Raw genomic sequence first — 5,653 nt, 5'->3', positions numbered from 1 at the left:
GTTTGGCGTATTGGTGCGGGAGTGACATTAGACAGGACAGGTAGCCATGGTGTTGAAGCCAACTTAAGGGTTCCCGTGATGCATCACATCACTGTATTTAGCTGGGTATCCACAAGTCGTATGTGGCTGCATCTGCTGCATACCAGTGCCCAATATTCAGCTACTGAATATCCAAAGGCTATTGCAGATGTTCGCAACAGTGATGCTGATGCATACCAGGTTGTACCTGCTAGTTTCTGGATTATGTTGGCTCTTGTTTTTAATTTTTGTAGCTACTTTCTCAGGATGATCATGGAAGGAGAGGGTGCAGTCGCGTTTCACTCCGAGATAGGTTGGAATGTAATTGTGTGGAACATTTTTAACCACCTACCTTCAGTGTGTTTTTGGCACTCTTATTATCAAGATGAAATGTGCTTATTATTGTTTTTCCTGGGTTTGGAAATGTAATAATATTACCTTTGAAATGTGATCCCCCCCATGGTTGAGTCTGAAAGTGTTTTAGGTTGGCGGTGATTGTGACACCAAGCTGAGGGGGCGGGGGGGGGGTGTTGCTTGCACTTTACTAGGTACTAAGCTTAGAAAGGAAAAGTCCAATGTACAAGTACATAACTGGCAAGGTGGTTGCACTGCTGAAAAGGCGTTGGGGGTTATAATGGAGTCAATAATATGATGCAGTTGCAGAAAACCCTACTAGCATTCTGGTGTATATTAAGAGGCGTGTCATTTGTAAGACACACGAGGTAACTGTCCCACTCTACACGGCACTGGTAAGGCCTCAGCTGGAGTACTAGGTCCAGTTCTAATGTCCACACTTTAAAATGTGGCCAAATTGGAGCGAGTCCAGAGGAGAGGAACAAAATGATTAAAGGTGTTGAAAAAAACTGACCTCTGAGGAACGGTTTAAAAAAAACCTGGGTGTGTTTAGTCTTGAGACAAGAAGACTCAGGGGGACCCTGATAATTCTTCAGACACATTAAGGGCTCTTACAAAGAGGACAAAGACCAATTGGTCTCCATATCCACTGATGGTAGGACAAGTAGTAAGCAGCTTAAGCTGCAGCAAGAGAGATTGAGGTGAGATATTAATCCAGAAGCTGTATAATTATAAAGGCGAGTTAAACACTCGAACAGCTGCCTAAGGCAGGTTGTGGAATCCCCATCATTGGAGATTTTCAAGAACAAGTTGGACAAACATTGGTCAGCAGTGGTGGATTAGACTCTGGGGTGACTGGGCCTGGGCCCAGAGGCCCCGGCCAACTTGGGGATCCTGGAAAAAAAATCTGCCACCGGATGGCAGAAGCCCAGAGCCCTGGCAGCCAGGGTAGGGGAAATCCCCATGCCATGACCCCATCCCCAGCAGAAGTTGCGGGATAATGGAAGCCCCCCTCAGTGGCCCCCGACCCCCGTCCCTTGCAGAAGCTGCAAGGTGGCAGGGAAATCCCCCCCAGCATGCCCCCATCCCCAGGAAGCCACCCCCCGCAATGGCCGCCATCCCCAGCAGACACCACTGGATGGGGAAGCCCCCCCACCCAGCAGAAGCTATGGGGTGGCAGGGGAAGCCCCCAGTGCCCCCTGACCCTGTCCCTGGCAGATGTCGCAGTGTGGCAGGGGAAGTCCCCTGGCTCCCACCAGTGTCTTCGCCCCATCCCCAGAAGAAGCTGCAAGATGACAGGGAAGCCCCCACACTCAACCCCAACCCCGTCCCCGACAGAAGCACCAGGCAAGCAGGGCAGGAGAAGCCCCAGCACCTGGCCCCCTGCTGTGGCCCTCGGACTAGAGAAGCTCTTTCTCCCTTGTGTGGCCCTGGGGTTGTGACATGGGGGACAGAGCTGCTCCGGTCTTGGGGCCACATTGTGGGGGGCAGGCAGAAAGGCACAAATGGGTTGCATGGGTGCAGTGGAGTGAGGCAGAATGGGGGAACCCTGGGTGGAACAGGAGCAGGTTCCTGGGGGAGGGGCAGAAAATGGTGGGGCTGTGGGCAGGACCGCAGGTGGAAGGGGTGGAACAGGAGCGGGACCACAGGCAGAAGAGGTGGGGTGGGCCCCCTCCCCCTCACTTTGGCCTCGGTCCCCTTAATCTGTCTCAGGCATGCCTAGGGTTACCTGGTCTTTCCTCAGTGCAGGGGGCTGAAGTAGCAGCCCTCTGGAGCTCCATTCCAGCCATAAGTTTCTATGATGGAGGGTGCCCTCCAGGCCCCTCTGAAGCCAATGGAAGTTTTTTCGATGAACTTCAATGAGGCCAGGAGTTCACCCTGAAACTGCTTTCCAACTGTGGTCATGAATGTGAGGGGTAGGCCCTGAGCTGTTGGAAATCAGCAGAGCTGCACTGACCCAACGTCACTTCCACATTAATCCGGTTTAAACTACAACAGCCACGAGCAAGGCCCTAGTCATTCTTCCTAACTCAATGTTCCTTTGATAGGCCCCAAAGCTCAGTCATTTTGAAAGCCAAGCATTTACATTGTTGTCAGGCCGACACACGATATGGGTGTTTGTTAGAATCAGCTTGCGTCAGCGGAGCTGGTGAAGTATCAACAAAAATGAGCAGGACCATTCTGGTTCGAATGCGCCTGGCTCTGGATGCTATGGAAGCAATACAAGAAAGTCCACCGAGCTTCTTTTACCAGTTCCAGGCAGTGTCTTTAGGGTGGCAGGTTTCCCATGAGTCTTAGAGGGCTTTTATTTCAGTAATTAGTCAGGTGTGTCAGATGAATGGTTTCAGGACACTACCCAACTGAGTAAACAGTTGCAGCCACAGAGTGTAATTATGTATATGCAGCTTAAGGATGTGAACAGGCAGTAAGGCAGGAGTGTAAACAGGCCAGTGTTAACACTGATAGTTGGAATTCGGTGTAATAAACCATTTTGTAAACAAGTAGAGGGCAGCCAGCCAGGTGAGTTTCTCTATACACAGAACCTGGTGAAATCCTGACGCTATTGAAGTCAATGGGAGCTTGTGGATTCAGTAGAGGCAGGATTTCACCCATAGGGTTTGGTGTAGCTAATGATAGACTTCCCTGGAAAGTTGAAATCATAGTATGGTATGTTATTACTTATGTTTTGGTTCTTTTACATAGTTTTCCTCCAAGAGATCTTGCAATTGGGAGAGTCAAGCTCCCTGTATTGGTTTCCTGTCTTCTATTCTGTCTGTTTTTGCCTAGCCACATCTTAATCACAGAGTTCTCTTTTGTGCATCACAGCATGGTCAAGGCCCTAGCACGTGCTTACATTTTGCACTGGTGTCAGTCATATTGCTCTGAAGAATATTCAGATGTTTATAGATATTTACTGAGTAGGTTGGCTTTTTATCAAACTGGGCCCTGAAGTTATTTGCAAGCTCCTATGCATGAGTGACCAGAAAAATGTCAGTCCCAGGTAATGTGGATATCTCGTGCCAGAACAGATTGATTCTGCTAGCGATCACTGTGTGTAAATAAATTGCGTGTCTATGTGCTGTTGTTATTCTCTCCACAAAGGTGAGGCGTGAGCCAGTTGATAGCTGTCTGTTCAATAATCTTTCTAGGGCACTTGATAATTCTAATTCTTATTTCTCTTTTATATGATTAATCAATTACTCATTTGTTTCTCCATCACTTAGAGCTGCACAAAGTTTGACCATCAGGCCTTGTCCATGTCTGAATACTCAAAGGAAGAGCGTTGTAATTTATACAACCAAAAGGATCATCTTAACTGTGCAAATGGTTGTTTAAAGGGGTTGGGGGAGGAGGATGAAACATATGGTTTGATCCATTGAAGCCAAAGTGAAGACTTCCATGATCCCTTTAAAAGAAAAGGAGTACTTGTGGCACCTTAGAGACTAACAAATTCATTTGAGCATAAGCTTTCGTGAGCTACAGCTTACTTCATCAGATGTGATGAAAGCTTATGCTCAAATAAATTTGTTAGTCTCTAAAGTGCCACAAGTACTCCTTTACTTTTTGCGGATACAGACTAACACGGCTGCTACTCTGAAACATGAGCCCTTTAGGGTATCAGCTGTTTCCTTTGCTTGGTGTTTGACACCACATTAGCAATGAGATTAGGTAGGCAAGAAGAGAGGTCATGGACTGAACTTTGCACCCCTTGATAATCTGTACATTATTCCCTGATAACCAGGAACTTCTATGCTTAAACTCTGTACCGTTCACTTTTTTTTTTTAAATCATCTTAACAAAAAAAATTTCCTCCCCCCACCGTTTCCCCCAATCTATCTTTTTTTTTAGCTTGGATTACCTTCATGAGAATGTGCTGTTGATGGTCCAGGTATGTCCAAAGCTATGTGTTTAATAGCAACGTCAAGTATAACCCTGTCCAGTTTGGCTTCACTATGCAACACCAAAAGCTGCTCCAAGGGCCATCTATCCCAGCTAGCTACTTTTTGTCCTTCATGGGGAAATAAAATCTTTAAGCCAGTCTGTAAAATGCCTGGCACACACCCCACGCTGTGCAAATAAATAACCATGTATCACAATTGCAAATCTGAGATTAAATATGCATATGAATAAAGTCAAGTAATGTGGCAAGAGTAAAAACTATTGTAATTAGGGTTGTGTTTAGAAGGCTTATGTGATAGTCTGGAAGCTACTTATCATTGCTGCATGGAATTTTGAAAGAGCCTAATTGATTTATGTGCTACTGTTCCGAGGTGTCTTACGTAATCAAATAATTTAGGAGCACAAAGCCAATTGATTTTTCCCATGAATAACAGTCACATGTTTGACTTGTGCTTCTAAGTGATGCAGCAGCAGGGTTGTTTTTTTTTTAAAAGGTATTTAGGTGCCTAGTGGGGTTTTTCAAAAATATCTGGTTGCCTAAAACTCATTGATTTAATTGGGTGTTGTGTGCCAAGGCACTTTAGACAATCTGATCAGGCCTCTAAATACCTTTAAAAATCTGACCCTTGGTCACATGTTGGACTTTCAGTTGCACTTATGCTCTCAGGTCATTTACTGTCTTTTGAAAATCCATACATCAAGGAAGCACTTATCAGGTTATCATATGGGCCTGCTAAAAACAGCCTTGGCTCCAAAAGTTGTTACTCTTGCTTCATTACTTGGCTTTGTTCACTGAAAATAAGCATCACATAGACACAGTGTCTTGAAAATTGAAAATCTCACTTGCCAGTCAACATGTACAAATGTTGAAGGTGTTTTTAAGTCCTGATGGGGAAGCAACATTTTCATTTTTAATTTTTAAGCCCCAAAAACTTTTTCAGAAAAATTACCCTTAGGAGAACCAAAATTTCTCATATATGTTCTGAACCCAAAGAGAGAATGTTTTAAAGTAAAACTTAATTTGACCACAATTGAGTTATCCCATATATGAAAGCATTTGATCCCCAAGTACTTAAAATAACTTTTTTGGCACTCAAATAAAATGAAGTTATTTTTAAAACTTGCCAAGAAGCTAGTCCTCAGCAAGTGCAAATGCCTTCTCAAAAGATGTGCTTAAAGAGATACAGCTAAGAAACAAAGTTCTGTGTATGGAAATCCTGACCGGAACATAGTAAAGGTGAAAATCTCTAGGTGACATTCTGGATCCACTGAATTCAATGGCAAAAGTCCCTTTGTCTTTCAATAGGGCCAGGCTTTCCCCTTCTTTATCCCCAGGGTAAGACACACAGGATGAGTGGTGCTAAAAAAGTACAGCCGTTAG

Source organism: Lepidochelys olivacea, assembly GCF_965140295.1.
Source record: "Lepidochelys olivacea isolate rLepOli2 genome assembly, chromosome: 12".
Taxonomy (NCBI): Eukaryota; Metazoa; Chordata; order Testudines; family Cheloniidae; genus Lepidochelys; species Lepidochelys olivacea.
The sequence above is the reverse complement of the archived record's forward strand: the minus strand, read 5'-3'. Positions refer to the sequence as shown.